Below are 18,274 nucleotides of genomic sequence, written 5' to 3' on the forward strand. Positions count from 1 at the left end.
GAGCCGAGCCCGCCGCGGTACCGCGCCCCCGGCCCGGCCGCCCCGCTCCCCCATCCCGCCGTCACCTCCGCCCGCCGCCGCCGCCGGCCCGCGCCCCGGCAGCCCCCGCGCCCGCCCCGCCCCGGCCCCGCCATGGCGGCCCGCCCGCCGCTCGCACCGCCCCCCGCCGCCTGGGCCCGCGCTGCGCCCTGAGGGCGCTTGCCCGGCTGTGGTGGCTTGTGAGGGCTCGCAATGGAGCGATGGAATTTTGAGGCGGTATCGTGGTTTGAACCTAGCTGGAAACCACAGAATCACAGAATAAGCTGAGTTGGAGGGACCCACAAGGGTCACCGAGTCCAGCTGCTGGCCCTGCGCAGCACCGTTCCTAAGAGTCACAGCTTCGCCTTGAGCCCTGTCCGAACGCCTCTTCAGCGCTGTCAGCCTCCATGCTGTGACCGCTTCCCTGGGGAGACCGTGCAGTGCCAACCACCCTCTGGGAGAAGAGCCTTTTCCTGATTCCCAGCCTAAACCTCCCCTGACACAGTTTCAGGCCATCCCTCAAGTCCTATCAGTGCTCACCACAGAGAACAGATCGGTATCTGCCGCTGTACCCTGCTGCAAGATGTAGCCTCAGTGTCATCCAGCTGAACACACCGAGTACCCACAGCTGCTCCTCACATGGCTTCTTCTCCAGACCCTTCCCCATCCTCATTGTCTTCCCTTGGACACTCCGTAAGAGCTTTAATGTCTGTCTTATATTGTGATGATGGGGCACCACGAAGCCTCCGGCTCTTCCCCCTCAGCTGCAGTGGAATGGGGAGAAGAATCAACTCTAAAACTTGTGGGTTGAGATAAGAGCAGTTTAATAACAGAAAACAAACCAAAATACAATAATAATGGTAAATAATAATAATGAAAATAAATAGGGAAAAAACCACAAATAACTGATGCCAAATAAAATCGCTCACTGCCTGCTGACCAATGACAGCCCCTTTCCAGGTAATCCCCCAGCTTATCTTCTGCTGGGCATAATGTTCCCTGGTGTGGAATATTCCTTTGGCCAGTTTGGGTCACCTCTCCTGGCTGTGCTCCTTCATTGTTTCTTTCCTGTACCTCTTCACTGGCAGACCACAAGACACCAAAAAAAAAAAAAAAATCCTTGACTTAGACTACAACAACTTAGAAAAAACCCAGAAATTAGCTCCAGCTCAGCTGAAACCAAGACAGGCAGTTTTAGGGACTGCAGGAAAGTTTGAGATGATCAGGGGAAGGAAAGGGGATCACTCCCTTTGGCTGGTCATGTCCATTTCTCTCAAGGGCCAACAGAGCTCCTTGCCCCCTTCTACCAGTCTTCTTCCACAACTTCTTCCTCTTTGATCCCTACCCTCTATTCATCATCCAGCTGGCAAAAAGTCCGAGCTAGAGGGACTGTCCCTTCCTCCTGCTTCTCTGGAGCTTTGTTATCCTACTCCTGAGGACCTGGAGTCCCTCCAGAGCTACACACAGGGTCAGGCTGCACGTGCCATGCACACCCTTGCCTTGACCCAGCAGCCCCTGGCCAGCTGGGAGCCATCTCAGGTTCACTGTATGAGCTGACAGCTCAGATTGGGAACCTAATTCATCTACACTTTCAGCCAACTCCAAAACTGATTAATAACCTGCCAGCATATTTTAGTATTATATTATATTACAGTATTTTTTACTGGATTTTCGCCGTGAAGGGAAACAACATAAGTAGTTCTTGTGTCAGATCAAGTTCATGGTTAGGTAACAGAGGCAAACTTTGGAAAACAGCCCTTTGTGCTCAATCTCAGCGTCATCTGTAATTAAAATGAGTAACGGAGACGATAAGTGAAGTAAGTCTGGACCTTATCAGAAGTTGGTAGCCAGCAGGTGGTTTTGTGGCCAGCAATTCAGGCTTTCACTACAGTTGTACTCTGGTGATAATTGTACCTTTTATGAGTGCAAAAATGGTTCACAAAACATAAGCTATGGCCACTTCACATTTTGAGACAAGAAGAAATTAGTGTCCATATTGGCTGAACAGCCTGTAAAAATATTGCCAGAGTTCACACCCATCTTTGAGAAGCCAGTACAGCTCCTCTGGAGAGGAGACACCAGATTATACTCCATTTGCGTGTCACCTCCTGCCCTGCAGCTGCCTCAGTATGACTCAGTTGTTCAGCAGCACAATACTTTCTCTATGGCAATATTTTTCCACATTGCCTTTAGATGATGCATGCATCATACCCTGATTCTGTAGCCAGTCTCACCTCCAGAATATTCTGTGAAAGTTCATGATTAGGAGACAATTTTTGGCACTGTTTCTGGTAGAGTTTTCTGTTTCACACACACTATTTTTCCCACCAATATGAAATCTATTCTATAAATAGTGTGTGTGTATATGCTGCTGTGGGATGGTTTAGTGGGAATTATTTCTTGGCTTGTGATTGTTCTCCTTTGACCAGCGCAGTTATCAGCTTTTCAGAGTATATAAATCAATGAATTTGAGTGTGAACATGAAAGGCTGAGGACTAGAAGAAACAACCTCTTTCCTGCAACATTTATTATCATGTCATCCCTTCTAGAAATCTGTCAATCTGTTTGGAACTTAGGTAGAAGAACAAAAGCAATTAGACACTTTTATCTTTCCAGTCTAAACTACTATAAGAGCATCCAAATGCTGATTTCTGTGGAGGAATGGAAGTATATCTTGTATTATTGCTACATACTCTTGTAAGAGCCCAACATTTTCATCTGGGGACCTCTTGTACTTTGGCTGAGGCATGACAACAGAATGTTTCATAAGTTTAGTGTTAAAAGCTTTATCAGGAGCTTTTTCAGTTAAGATCAAAAGATCCTTTCAAGATGCCTTTTTTAACTCATAGTTACGCTTTTCTTCCAGAATTTTAGGACAAGAATTTTAAAAGAGTATTTAAAAACGTAGTTAAGCAGTATTTTCAACAAAACTTAAACAGATCTGCTCATGAAATGATGTGTTGAGAAACTGATAATTCAATGTGCACAAGGTCTTTTCTCTTTCTGGGCCGCTCAAGCAGGTAGCTATGGAAAACCAGATGACTCCTCTCACATCATTGAATGATTTGTCCAATTTTGCTGGAAAATTGTAACCTTTTAATGAGTGAGTGTTACCTTCTCATAAGCCCTTGCCAGTCATCTGAAAGTAGTTTCAGCCATCTTTAAGCACTTTGGTTTTTTTCAGTAGATAGAATTTTTCCACTTACGTTAAGGGACAAGGTATTCGCCTGATGCCAGGACAGCTAATTCCAGCCATTAATACCTGCCATGCTTTCACTGATGGGCTGCTAATTAAATCCATGCCTTTTCCAGCCATGTGTTCTATGCTGAATTTCCCCAAACAGTGAGGGTGAGGGAGAAAGGGTAAAGAATCCAAACTGGTTAAGTAGCATTAGTGTCTGTGTATGTCTAAGAAGTCACTGGTATTTTTTGCTCAGTGACATGTAAAAACTACATAGCTTTTCAGATCTCCATCTCTCTGATTATGTGATACAAGAATAAGAACCACATAAAGATCAATGTTACAGAAGGAATGCTCCTATTTCCTGTGATGAATTTTTGATATCATGTAAGTAAATGGCATCACTTATCCACAAAGGTATTTTCCCCTTACTTGATGTCAGAAGGAAGGAAACCCCCAACCAGTCCCCAGTGAGGCATCCCACAATGCTTATGATAACTCACCCCATGGTCTTGTGTCTTTTCCTATATGAGAAAACTTTCCCTTTCATCTAATATTCAAGGTATATATATATAGGCAGCATATGGTGCATAAATCAAACACAGCTTTCCTTGAACCCAAAATGCTGTTGCTCTGTATTTTCTTGGTGAGTTGCTGCTTACCTGGCTGCTTACCTGGCTCAATGGAAGGTGCAGTAGAAGAATTTCAAGCAAACCTCAAGGCTCTAGTGCATCTAGCAAACGAAGAGGTGGGTCGTTATCTCTTTTTCTTCATTTCCTACAGTTCTTTTGATGGAAGTATAAAATGAAGTCTGGGTTAGTTTCAGCTCTAGTTTGTATGTCCTGTATTTTGTTTGTTAATGTTGAGATGCTCAAGGCACTGCGTGTCAATCTTTCCTCAGAAGCTGGTAATTGTTTCCCCAAAGGAAGTTCAGAAATAGAAAACCTGATGAAGATGATATGTAGTTCTAGATGTTTAACAATGTGGCAGTCACTTAGATGAGAAATACCTTCTAACAGTATATTCTTTTTTAAAATTTTAGGTCTTTCTTCCAGTATCCAAGGGGAAATTTCAGGTAAGACTTTCAAACTTCTTTTTTCTGCTGTTGTTAATTATTTGAAAAATGATGATGCTTTGTAGCAGATCTTGAAGGAAAGAGAATTAGACTACAAAAAAAGACCAAATCCTACTAAAAGGGAATACATATGCTAATTTTTCATGAGCAGTTCTGTCAAATTCAGTGAAGCTATGGAAATAAAGAACCAGTTCTGTGACCATGGTCTCTGAGACTTGGTTGTACTCCTGCTGAAGGCAATCTCAGGAGTTCTTGCAGAGAGTTTACTTCTGAGGCTGTTCTCAACATTGCTGTCTGAGCTGTAGACCCTGAACATCACCTGCTGTCATTTAGAACCAAAGGTGGGTGAATAGGGTTAGTACTTGAAGCACTAAAATGTTCTTACCACTTGGCAAACAAACAAGTTGAGTGTTATAAAGGACCATAAAGTTTGTGTCTGAAGAAAGCAATTTGTTGGCATGAGAAGTTATTGCCCACAATAATAAACCTGTTGATCAGTGGTTTCAGTTTGTGGTCTGCAGATTTCTCAAGTTCTGTGAACTGAAAAAAGGTTCATGAAAAATAATTAAGAACAGCCAGCCTGTTGTTTTGAAGGAAAAAAATGTTTAGAGCTTGCAGCTTTAAAGAAGGCTAAGATACAGACAGATGGGTACAGTGCTTCTGTCCTGTGTGGGAGGTACAGCTGGGAGAGGGAGTTGGCAGATCTACCATTCTCAGGCTACTCAGTGTGGTTTTGATAAAACTGCAACCCCAGTGGATTTTAGTCTGCCTTTACAATACTTTTCTCTATTTTCCTTAATAACAATTTTTAAAATGTGTTTACTTACTCTCCTGCTGTAGATTTTTTATCAAACCGCAGAAAACACAGGAAAGTACCTTCTTCTGTATTTATACAGAATTTCTGTTTCTGCTATGCATGCAAATAGTTATTGAATTTACTAAAAGATAAAAGTTAACTCATTTGTCAGAACATAATTTTACTGTTATTTGATTTTTTTTTTTAGTGCAGTCAAGTTCCCTGTCAACTGAAAAGAACCATAGAAAGACTGAAAGTTTCCTTTGAGAATGATCCAGCAAGAACCCGTATTTCTGTGATGGAGAAAAACATAAATCACATAACATCAACTTTAAAGAAAACACATAAAGTAAGTTTCTCATGAATTATTTATAGTCATAGAACCATGGAACAGTTTGGGTTGGAAGGGACCTTAAAGCTCATCTAGTCCCAACTCCCCTGGCTGGACTAGGGACACCTTAGGTAAAAATATGAAATTATGTGAATGTACCACTCACTTGTTTTCAAAACATGAAATTAATCATCTCAGTATCCTGGCTGACTAAAGTCAACAGCAAAATTTTGATGGCATCTCTGCAAAACCGCTACAACATCCTTAGTTTCACAGTGTTGAGCATTACAGCTGCTGCTCAGCAGTGGTTTTACAGGAACTACCTGAATTCATGGAGTCTGGATGGAAGGTAGAGTTTCCTAAAAGATGCTTCACCTGTATACAAATCCTGGGACTTGTCATTAGCCAGGACACCAGTAAGAACAGGCCCTAAGGCACATCTCAGTAAGCAAAGTCAGCCAGGAAGAAGTATTCCCAATACTCAAATGTCTTCTCTCTGTTCATTCATGCAGATCTGTCTTTCCTTCTGATTAAACATTCCCTTGAACAACCACCAACACCTTCTCAGAATATGTTCTTCTTATTTCCTCCATTATTTTGACTGTTACATTTTGCTATTTTTTTGCTTTTATCATTATTGTAGCAACCCCAGAACATCATACCCTGTCCTACGAAAAACGTGACCCTACGGGAAGCCCTGGCTCACTTCAAGAAATACTTTGAGAAGGTGAACGAGAACTGCTGGGAGTCCTGGTGACAGGTGTTGGCACCCCAAATACTTGGAGACAACTCTTACCCAACACTAGAGCTGGTTCTGATGGAAGACAGAGCACCACAAAGAGACACCACAATGTTAATATGAATGTTTCATATATGAATTATCAGATATTTATGTCTTATTGCAATTGTTAGTGTATTTATTTAATTTATAGAGTGCTTCTATATTTTTACATTTATGTTCAAAGTGATCATGAATAAAATGACTTAAAATATTATATAAAATAATAAAATATTATTATAATAATAGATAATATTATTGTGGAGGTTGTGCACTATAATAACTATAGTATAAGTCAAGGCTATAGGAATGAAATCAAAAAAATATACAGATTTAGAGTCAGATCCACTGATGTGCATTTCTGCAGGCACATAATTGTCAAATATTTACCATCTGAAGGCAGGAATAAAAAGGAGAGGAGGTGTCTTTTAAATATATTCATAATTAAATTTGAGAACAATGTGTTTCCCTCTAATTCTACAACTTAATTTTGTTGCATTATATGTGCATGATACACATTTTTAAACTAAAATATTTAGTGCGCGAGCAGATCATATTCATTTTAATATTATCCCAAATATATTTTCAACTGTGGTATCTTCAAATTTTGTAGTAGAGTCAGGAATTAGTGTTGTTGGCTCAATGACAAGCCAAAACCAAACCCTGAGAGGGTCTCTGGGTTATTGCCATAGAAATATAGTGATAATTATCAAACAGACACAGTGGTGGTAGCAAAGCTTGTCTAATTTAGGCTGGATTGGTTTGTTTGGTTTTTCTTCTCAGGACTGCCTAAAGCTGTATTTTCTATGAAGTGAAGACTGTGATTACAAGTCACTTTTCTTAAATAAAAATATGGCATTTTTCTAGAACCTGAAGTGTCAGAGGAAAACAACACTTTTGCTAGTGATGGAAGCATTCCCTGAATTCCAAATGAATTGAGTTGATTCATGGAGCTGGCTTTTGGGTCATGAAGCAGCTTGAAGACCTGCCCAGCTAGACATTGTGTAACTTCTAAGTGAAAAATACTTGGCATAGATGTATTTTTGGGAAGTTGTAGCCCATCTCTACTGCAATAAACAATAGGATTAAGTAATCAAGCATAGTTATGTCGAAGGCACCATCCGGTTTGTGATGATTGTAGCAGAGAGACAGGATTTTACAAGAAACGAAAGGGTGCACATCAAAGAGATTCCCATCTTGGTGACTGAGAAAAACTATGATAAATCCAGACATTGGTATTAGCAGTGTGACAGTGGCTAATCCAGTCACTAATTGAAACTAATAAATCTTCTCCAGAACAAAGAGTGGTAATGAGGAGACCTGGAGAACGCTGTCCCACAAAACCAAGCCCACATCATTAGTCACTGCTGGAGGTTTAGCAAGAGCAGACAAGAGCAAAACAATGAACTTTGAATGAACAAACATGAGAAGGCATCTCTCTAAACAGGGCCCTTCTGACACAGCTCTCAAGGAATCAAAAATGCCTTCAGAGAAACACAGGAAGCAGAAAAACCTGTCTCACACAGAGGAGATGTTCAAGTACTTCAACATCAGCTCTCACAAGTAACTGTAAATGATGTACAGCTGCTAAAATTGAGGCAAGACTGGGAAACATCACTTTTTTCTAGTGTTGTATGTTTCACTCCGGCTTTCTGCATAAAACTGAAGAGTAGGAGCAAAGGCAGGATTTTACCACAAAGTTTACAGAAGCTCTATAATCTTAGTCAAAACAAACCCCTTTCAACCAAACATTGCTGAATGATTGTAATGTTAACACAGGTTAAGAACTCATCTTTCCTTCTAAAACCTGCTAAAAGTGTGAGCTATAATGTGCTGTACCTGCATTGGAGACAATGCTGCTCACCCACACCAAGCTAAACCTCACAAGACAAGCACAGAGAAATGCTACTAAGTGCTTAAATGACCAGACTGGACTTTAATTAGCTAATTAGGCAGAAGATATCTCTAATTACAATTATGCAACTTTGCATAAGCTCAGCTCATACTTTAAAGTGTATTCATTCACGGTTCCATCTCTTTACTTTGTGGTGGGTCCATCCAAGCAGCAAAATCTCTTTTCTTTCCATTTTGTTCTTCTGGAAGTGCTTTCCTGCTTTAGCACAGGTTAACAGGGCATCGCTGCTACCATAAAAATCAGAAAACAAAGAAACAAAACGTTTAAGGACAAATATACAGAGTGGTTTAGGGTGAAAAACTCATATTCACAGGTTTGTGAGCTCCTACAGTTTTCATTTTCTGGTGAGGGAAGCCAAAGGATTTAGGAAACAGAAGAGATGCTAAAGCTGCCAGAAGGAATTCCTGAGATCTGAAGCAATAAGGATCCCACCACTGTTCTTCTGCCTTGGCACTTCAGGGAGATACATGACAATGGATTCAGGGGTTTTTTAAATATTTCACTATTCTGGCTACCATTCCACTGGAATTTTCCATGGTGCTTAAAAGCTTTCTAATACAATTGGGGCCAGCCAGCAGTTGTGCTTTTGCTCCAGCCCAGAGCAGAGAGCAAGCAGGAGATGACATCCACATTTTGTCTGAATCTCAAGCAACAGTTCCCTTCGTTGTCTTTTCTGCCTTTATTTTTCACTACAGGAAGCATCCCATTTTGTGCAACAGCTCAGTCAAGCTGGTCTCAGAATAGTATCTGACAGGTCCCCACTGATGGCAGTGTCCAGTGCTAAAAGGGGGATGTGCAAAAACTGGCCAGGTATTGCACACACTGTTTCCAGAAAACAGTCACTCCCACAGACTGTCACAGAAGTGTAAATAAAACAGCCTGTTTCCCAGGAAAAGTTGTCATTTAATGTAATTTAGGTCAAAACCAGTCTTCCCCAAATTTCACAATCTCCCTGGTTTGTAAGTGGCCTTTATAGAATCACCAGGACAGTTTTGGGACAGAGATGCTCCAGGAGCAGCACTACTTTGGAATGCAAGAACTAAGTCCAGGCATTTATCTTTGCTGCCTGTTGTAGGAAGCAGGAATTCTGCTCACTGCTAGAGCATCCAGATATGCACATGCACCTTGCTGTATCAGCCACCCTCACAAGGGACATGTACTGCTGAAAGGCAGCAAAAAGCTAAAAAATCATTCATTAAATATGATGAATATGACTCCCTTCTAGTGACCTGCTTTTTTTGCACTCACCTAGTTCTCTCCATTACTGTCTGTTACAAAGGAGAGTATCACTAAGCTTGAAGCAGGTTCTACAACCCCAGGAGATTAGATGAGTTTGAGGATCAGAAAATTTGTCAGGATAAGAGAAAACTCCATTTCGAATGATAGGCTTTAAACTAAGTTCCCTGCACAACCATGTGAGAAAGCATTCCAGAGCATCTCTGCAGGAGTTGTCCCCTGGTTTCCAGAACTTTCCATTTTCTTGAGCCTGGCAGGCCAGGGAGGCACAAGACTACTGCACCACAGCAGTGCTACATTTTATATTCACAGCAGTAAAGAAACCTTATCTAAATATTGTAACTTCACATGCATCTACATGGAAGAGCAAAACCAGCTCCTACAAAGAGTTGCAGCTCAGTTCATACAAGGCATTCTCTGAGTCCATCACCCTCATGCAGGCACATGCCTGCAGGAATCATCTGCATTTCTTGACCCAAGAAGCCCTTGCCTGAGATGATCCCAGCTGGCATCAGCAGCATCTTATACAGCCATTAGGATAACTTTATTTTCACACTCAGCATCATCTGATTATTTTCTTGAGTAATATTCCTAAACCAGATCTAATGTGAGCACTTATCACACCCTGACTCACACCAAAATGCCTTTTTCATTAGTATCAAAAGTCGTGAATTAACTGACTAGATTATTTATTCACTTCACTTCCATGCTCCTGATCATTCAAAATTGAAATAGAGACACTTTGGATAAATTCAGCAGTGTGGATTTCCACTTGCTGTCTGTTACTCTAGTCTCCAAAATTTCTTCTGAAATATTTTCTTTGCTTATTCTTATTCCTATTCCTACCAATTCTATTCATGTTTGTGATGCCTTCACTCTGCTCATACTCCCAGATCAGACCAATTTGAGAATTCTAAGTACCAGGGATTACAGTATTGAGGCCAGGACCTGTTGCTTACATTGCCCTGTTTTTTTCTTACATCTTTCTTCAACTTCTTAACCCTGCATTCACATTAAAAACAAAACCCCAAACCATCAGTACAATAATGAACCTCTCAGGAGATGGGACTGTGATTTGTGTAGGGGCACTGAGCCAGCTTAGAGAGAAAAAAAGGCTCTTGAGCAGTTCTATTACCTCAAGTAAAATAAGGAAAAAAAGTGAAAGAAAAGGAAAAATCCCTGTATTGAGAAGTAAGTGAGTTTGGAGTATGTCACAAGCAGAGACAGTAGTAAAACAGCAAGCAGTGAAGGACCAGTCTTGTTCCTTTGGAGCTGGGAAAAGCTGAATGTAAAAGTAGCTCATGCTAGTGTTGTATTTAACAAAAATACTGTGAATTCTTCAGAACTGGGAATTATCTTCTGCAAACTAAGTTTATCAAGGGGAAAAGAACAGTCATGCAGGTCATAAGAATTTCTGGGACAGTGCTGGGATTCTGCAGAAGTGTCTGCAAATACCAAATGCAAGTGAGGGAAGAAAAGAAAAAGGCTGAGACACGATGTGTTGGCAGATGTGCGGGCCAGGAATGGAATTGGACACAGATGTGCTCTCTGTGCTAAGCAGCCCCAGCGTGGGGAGGTCTGAGGGGGGGACACAGCAGGGTCCAGCAGCCCCAGGGGCAATCCTTAGCAGTGGGGACAGGAAATGTCATGCTATAATGGATGGTCATTTCCAACTGTTGGCCAAGGAAAAGGTGATAAAAGTGGGGTTTTCCGACAAACCTTGAGTGGAAACTGAGTTGCCCACAGAAGTCTCTAATGGTGGGGTGGAACACCAGCCTGGCTGGCAGTGCAGCCCAGGTACCAGCCAAAGGGGAGAGGAGGCTTTGCCTGCAAACCGGTGTGAGTCTGAAGGAGACCAAAGGAAGCAAGCTGTGAAACACCAAAAACACAGGGAGCCAAGAGTGGGTTCTTACTCTTTTCAGTTTTATGGCTTACAAATTCAGCCCAAGGGCAGCTGGTAGGGCCAGGCAGGTTCTTTGCCTTTGCATCTCCCAGAGATGCACTTATGTAGAGTCCACAAAATCAGAGTTGTTTGAATTCGAAGGAACCCTAAAGACCATTCAGTTCCAAACCCCTTGCCATGAGCAGGGGCACCTTCCACTAGACCAGCTTGCTCAGAGCCCAACCCAAGCTTGTTCTTGCACTCAGGGATGAGGCTTTTCCAGACAGTCTGTGCCACTGTTTTACCTCCTCATTGTAAACATTTTTTTCCTTATTACTTGCCACATTCCTACAAGGACACGATCCTCAGAGCTGTGTGAAGAGAAAGTTCTATAGATAAGAGTGGAGTGTGGAAAAACCCCTCATCTTGTTAGAGAGGACAAACGGATACAGCAAAGCAGGCAGCAGCCAGCTGCAGGTTAGCTTCAGCTAAGCCACATAACCACTACTGACTTTTGACTTCCCCAATTCAAAGTATTTAGATATTGAGATGCTTACTCTGAAATGCTGTGGCATCAGACCCCACGAGTGGAGCCAGCAGATCTGCAGCCACGGGGCTGCTGCCTTCAATGCTCTAAAATAACATCATTCACCTTTTAAAAAGGAGTAAAAAAGGAGCTTTTCCAGCTTTCCCTCCAGGAAAGAGGGAAACACAGGTCATTGGCTGATTTGGCCAAGTAACACACCACAAAGCCTTCAATGAATGAAGATCTCAGACTGGAGCCTCCCAAACCTGGTGGGCTTCCCCTTTCTCAGCTCCTGGCCAGAGAATGGGACAGTCAGGGCAGCACTGTCCTGACAGAAAATCAGCTCTGGGGCACCAACTGTGCCCATGGGGTCTGGCCTGCTGTGCTCAAGACACCCTGCATCCCTCCTTTCCTCCAAAAAGGGCTACTTTGCTCTGCCCATCCCCAGGGCCACCCTGGTGCTCCAGGGCAGTGCTTCTCCTGCTGTAAATCAATTAACTCTTACAGAATACTTGCATTTTGTCAGAATTTTGTCACCAATATTGGACAAGTGCTGTAATATTTCCTTTTTAGACAACATATTTTCCATGGGGTTATGTTGGGGTTTTTTTCTTAGACCAGTCTTTTTCCAGCACATAAATTCTAGCACATAATTCCACTCTGTGAACAAATAAGTTTTGATTTCTAGAGAAGTGCTGTGAAGATGATATTTGCTTGGTCATACTTTGGGTCATCCTATGCTTTACTAATTTTCATGTTGAAAAGTCACTCATATATTTGCTATTTACTTTCCATGGAAAAGCTGACTGGGCAAAGAGGCTGCCCCAAGGTTAAACACCAAATTTACTGGAACCTTTCTCTTCCAGAAAGTCTCAATAAATGTGTTTTTTTTTACTTTTTCTTTTTTTTTTTTTAACCAGTTTTAAATTCAACCTAAACAGTTACTTCCTTGTAGAGACCATAAAATGATAGAGGACTGGTCCACAACCACTTACAGGGTCTCTGATCCCATCAGCAGGATGAAGACCCATCTCTACCTTCTCTTGCTGGCTGCAGGCATCTCTGCTGCTCCCCAGATGAGCAGCATGGCTGAATTACTGACACTACTACAGCAAATGTATGAAGTGATGACAAAGGACATTCAGGTAAATTCAATTTCCATTTTTCTAATCTAAAATTTAATATACTGAATTCTCTTGTTTTGGAATATATAACTTTTTTTCTTTTTGAAAGTGAAACAATCTATCTATTTTATCTATCTATTTTATCTATTATATTTTTATCAGTGTTAATGAAGAAGATATTTAAAAATCTGAATTAATGTGTTATTTTTCAGAATCTGAGGATTGAAACTCCCAACAATATAGATGTAAGTAAAAGGTTTTTTTTAAATAAAAGTAACTTCTTTGGTTAATTTCTTCACTAGAAATTAAGGTAGTTCTTAAATTTTCTCCTAAAATACTCTATTTGTATTAATTATAAGATAGAAAGTGTTATTAGCTATAAAACACTATTAAAACCAATCAAATGATAAGTCCAAAAAGATGCTGCAATATAAAAGGAACTATACTTGTTCTATGTTCTTGTAAATCTGCAGAACACACACAAGGAATGATTTTCTGAATCAGTTTTTTGAATGAGATATGGTTTACAAAGGAAAGAACACATTCAATCACATTTCCTGCTTGTATGTCTGAATAATCATTCTGTTTAGTCTGCTTCTTTTAGTCCACTTCTAGACATGGCTTTTTATACCCTTACCATCAGTTAGGGAATTAATAGTTGTATTATCTCATCTTCTCTGAAGGATGATGTTAATGCCCCCTGAACAGTGCACTGTGACTGGGGGCCCATGAGCAGGGTCTGTCTTAAACACCAAACTCCCCTTTATGCATTTCCCATCTTCTTTCACCTCTCCAACAAATTTCTCCTGTTCCCTCTCATATTTCTTTTTCAGATAACTTTAAATGACTCTCTCATCATGCAGACATTAATGAGACTTTTCTCTTTGCTGTGCATCTACTAGAATCCTGATTTCCACAGACCACAGTCCAGCACAGAGCTCCTCTGCTAATAGTGTGCCAGATGCTATTTGTGGAAATGTTTCTGACTCATTGATTTATTGAAGGAGCAGAATAATTCCCATTTTTGCCCTAAAATGGTTACAGGGGGTTGTGGTTTCTATCCCATTCCATCCCAATCGATCCCATTCCTTGCAAATTAGCTGTAAAGTTCCCAGCTCTGTCACTGCTTTCTGGACCCTGTCTGGAGGAGCTCTCTTCCTAGGCTGAGGCTTTGGCTCTGAAGTTCTGACCCAGAATCAGCAGAGCCCAATGGTGTCAGCCCAGTTGTCCCGGTTCCTGATGAGGTCCCTGGTGGTGCCAGCACAGCCCCCTGTGCCAGTGCCCAGCTCTCCCTTGAGGGGAAGAGCTGCTTCCCTCTCACCTGTTCTTTGGGTCCAGAGGTGACAGAGGTGTCTCTGCATTTGCTGTTTGTCAGGGGCAGAAGGATGTGGCTTCCCAGGCAAGGCTGTGGCAAAAAATTCTCTTATTCATCACGCAGCATCCAGGAATGACAAGCAGGAGATAGATGTTGGTCAAGAACATCATGGGTGCAATGCTGACCTTCAGCAGTTGCCTGCATTTCCTCCAATCTTCAGTGATTAGGTTTTTCTTCAGTTTTCATCACTTTCTTCTCCCATAACATCTCAATCTGTTCCTGCTGCTGATGGTCGTGTCCTCTCCTCTCTTCCCTAATCCAGGACTGTGAGTTTAGCTGATCTCTTTCAAAACAACCCCACACTGGAGAGTGCAACCATCATCCATCACTCTTTGCTTGGCCTCCATCCCACATCCCTTCTCCCCCCTCTGGTGGCCTTGTCCAGACCACAAGGTCTCGGAGACCAAAGCCAGTGACTGCTTTGTGGCAGAGGACCAGGATGGGACAAGGGCCAGGAAATGAGAGGGTGACCCCTGTCCCCATCTCTCCTGGCTCACAGGTGGCAGATGTCACTGGGGGTTAATGTTTGGAATAACCTCAAGTTAATTTGTTTTCTTTCTCTTGTGTTGAAGAGACAGGAGCAGATGTGAGAAATCCAACCATGGATTTCTCATTTCACATGGCTTCAGAAGAGGCAGGGCTGTGTCATTTGACAATGACATCTTTCATCTGGACATTATAAGGCACACCAGCAGATACTGTCCTTTGCCAGGTTTCTGTCTGCAGAGTAAATAAATGTTTAGAGCAGAGAAGCAACACTTGCCTAAGCTATTTGCATAGTGAAGCCCAAAAGTCATTAAGAATGAATTTGCCACCCAGGCAGCTGGGCAAAACTCACAATGCTCTTTAATAAACCCATTGTAGCTTGTGGTTATGAATACTTGTATCTCAATTTTTCTATTTCTTCCATCTTAGGATGTGAATTGTATCAGCACAGTCTTCAAAGGAACAGAACAGCTGAAAAATAATCCAGCTATGAAAAAATTCAATGCTTTTTTCCAGAATTTTGAAAGAGTGAAGCAATGGCTCATGCCAAACCTGGCAAAAGAGGTAGGAATTTATTTGCTGTCCGCCAGGGATCATGCAGCAGAGATATAACAAAAAAAGATCTATAATTCACAAATGTGTCTTTACACCTACTAAAGAGAGAAATTTCTTGCTGGCTTGTTTTTAGTACATGGGAGAATAAATCCTGGCATTATTTCATGTTCATATCCTTCCCTTGTTGTAATATTCAGCTTGATCCACCTCTAAAATAAGGATCATATATGTGATAAAAATTTGTATCATTTATAAAATGATTTTGGGATTAAAAAGCTCTAAATAATGATTAAATGTTAAGCAATTTCATTTTCTTGATTCATTTTTCAGGGGAAATGTGATAAAGAAAGAAGGAGTGCAACAATATTTATAACAAAGCTGATGACATTCATCCGAAAACTGTTAAAAACCACAAGATTGGAGAGTTAGAAGTTTCTAAAATTGCTGTAAATTTATAAGAGCAGTAAAGTCTTTCCTTGTTTAAATGCTCCTCCTTTGCATTAAAATTTGGCAGGGCATGCCTTTAGTGTCAGTGGCACTGCACTGGTTCCTGTTTGGCATCTTAAAAGTATTTGGTGGCAAAATAGCAATTTGTATTTTGAGACAAACATTTAAATGTTTGATAAACCAAATCATGCAGGGGATTACAGAAGGAGCTGACTTGGAATAAAATCTCTGTTTCTCATGAAAAGTTGATTTCTGGGTGCCAGGGAGGCTGAGCAGGGCAGGGTGTGAGCAGGAGCAGCTGGCTCACTGCACACCCCTCATCCCAGCAGCCCTGGCCCCACTGTCCCTGCTGTGCCACCAGCACCCAGTGACAGAGGGTGCAGGATGTGGATATTGTCCCCTCTGCCTTTCCTGGAAACCAAACTGGGCCAGTGCAGGGGAACAGCAATATGGGACAGTCAGAATACACTCCTAACTTTGAAGGTCATGCTTCTACCAGAATGTTTTACTGCTCTCACATAATGACCTCTTTATTCCATAAGCACTGAGAAACACATCCTGGGATTTTACTCTACCTGAAGCTTTGGTAGACCAGTGTAAATTTGACAACTAAAGATTTGTAAGGATGTGAACATATAGCACTAAGAGAATTAATAGGGGTTTTTTTATAATGCTAATGGAGAGGAGTGTTTAGATCACTACAAATTTATTTCTATTGTGTCAATTAAGTTATGTTATATTTTATAGACAAAGAGATTTTTGGAGAAAATATTTATTCTGTATTTTTACTACTTTTAATAAAGTGAGTAATTGTTTGTGTCTGTCTTTCTCGCTCCCTTTCCCTCCCAGATTTCTTCCAAGCTATTCCCACATTTCAGGAAATCTAGTTATCAGTCAGGGGAGTTAGATCCTTGAGGTGAGCAAGCAAATGTATTGCTGAAAGCTATTTCCAATGATACATGAATTAAAATCAGAGAGTCCATTGAGGTACCCACCTCTGTAACAGAGCTGAGCTCACACGTTCTCTCTAGGTCCCTGGATGGTGTTTGCTTTTTTTTCTATGAATATCCCCAGCATAAATTAATTTCTTAAAAAATAGACAGATAGGAGAAAGAAATGAGAACAAAATTGAGAAGAGATTTTTGGTCAGATAGAGAGGGGGGGTTCCACCAGTGTCTTTCTGATCATAGGAGAAGCTTCTTCAAAAATCTACCAATTCTGACATTGTGAAAAAAGAAGCTGAGCAGATGAGCAAGGCATTTGTCACCGTGTTGCCAAGGGTTTGGTTTAATGTGTCAAACTCCTGTGTCAGACATGTCCTGATACAACGTGTCAGCAACCCTGCTTCTTTTTCAGGGGCATCCTTGGGAACACTGGGGGAAAGACTGGTGACAATCTTGTGATGACAGAACAAACATGCAGAAACAAAAAAATTTTCCTGCCACAAGATGATTTTCCCAGTGTTTTCTAGAGTTATCCAACTTTTATGAACGAAAAATAGAGTTTTTTCACAGTATTGCTCTGTAAGTTGGGCAAAGCAGGAACACTTGCTGGTGAAGCAAGAGTTAATCAGCAGAATTATTATTCATAATAAATAATATATTATATATTATTATATTATATTATATTATATTATATTATGATACAGTATATAATATATCATATATAATAATATATAATTTAAAATGTAATTTTATATTATATTGCATATATTATATAAATAATATTTTATATATTATTTATATATTATATTATGCATATAAATATAATATCTCATATAATATTTTATATAGTTATATTATTATATTATATTATATTATATTATATTATATTATATTATACAATATATAATGTATAATATATTGTAATGTATAATGTAATATTAAATGTAGTTTATATTATGTAATAGTAATAGTATATTGTATTATATTATTATATTATTTATAAGTTGTTCGTGCAGGCGTTGAATTGTCTGCAGCTCAGTCGAAGCAGGGCAGGCTCTCACAGGAGCAGGAGGCGGCGGGCGGCTGACGGCAGGTGGCAACAGGAGACCAGAAATGCTCGCTGCATCTGCCGGGAGAGCTTCTGGGCAGGAAAAACCTTAAACAGGGCTTTCCTTCCTTCTGGTGCTCAGAGCTCCTTCGTTCCTTTCGAGTGCCCCATGTGGCAGTGCTGGGGTTCCTGAGCTGAGCCCAAGCCCCGTTCGTGCATCCCCACAGAATCCTTGTGCCCCCAGTGCCAGCCAGAGGAGGGCAGTCCCTGGGTGGATTGCCCAGTGACGAGGTCTTTGGTGTCAAGATGACTCTGAGGTGTTGGAATGTTTCTTTTTCTTAGCATCGAGACCAAAGAAGAAGATGGGATTCTTCGGCTCTGGTTCTCCAGGTTGTTTATTTGCTCTTATCTGAGACGTTGTCTTTCTGACCTGCTGAGGTCTGTCTGGCACACTGAGGCACACTGACTGCCCTCGGGGCAGTGTTATCTTTTTATACTAAAAACTACATGTACTTTATTTACAACAATTTTCCAATACCTATCACTTACGTGAGACA

This window comes from Molothrus ater, chromosome 15, assembly GCF_012460135.2.
Source record: "Molothrus ater isolate BHLD 08-10-18 breed brown headed cowbird chromosome 15, BPBGC_Mater_1.1, whole genome shotgun sequence".
NCBI classification, from domain to species: domain Eukaryota; kingdom Metazoa; phylum Chordata; class Aves; order Passeriformes; family Icteridae; genus Molothrus; species Molothrus ater.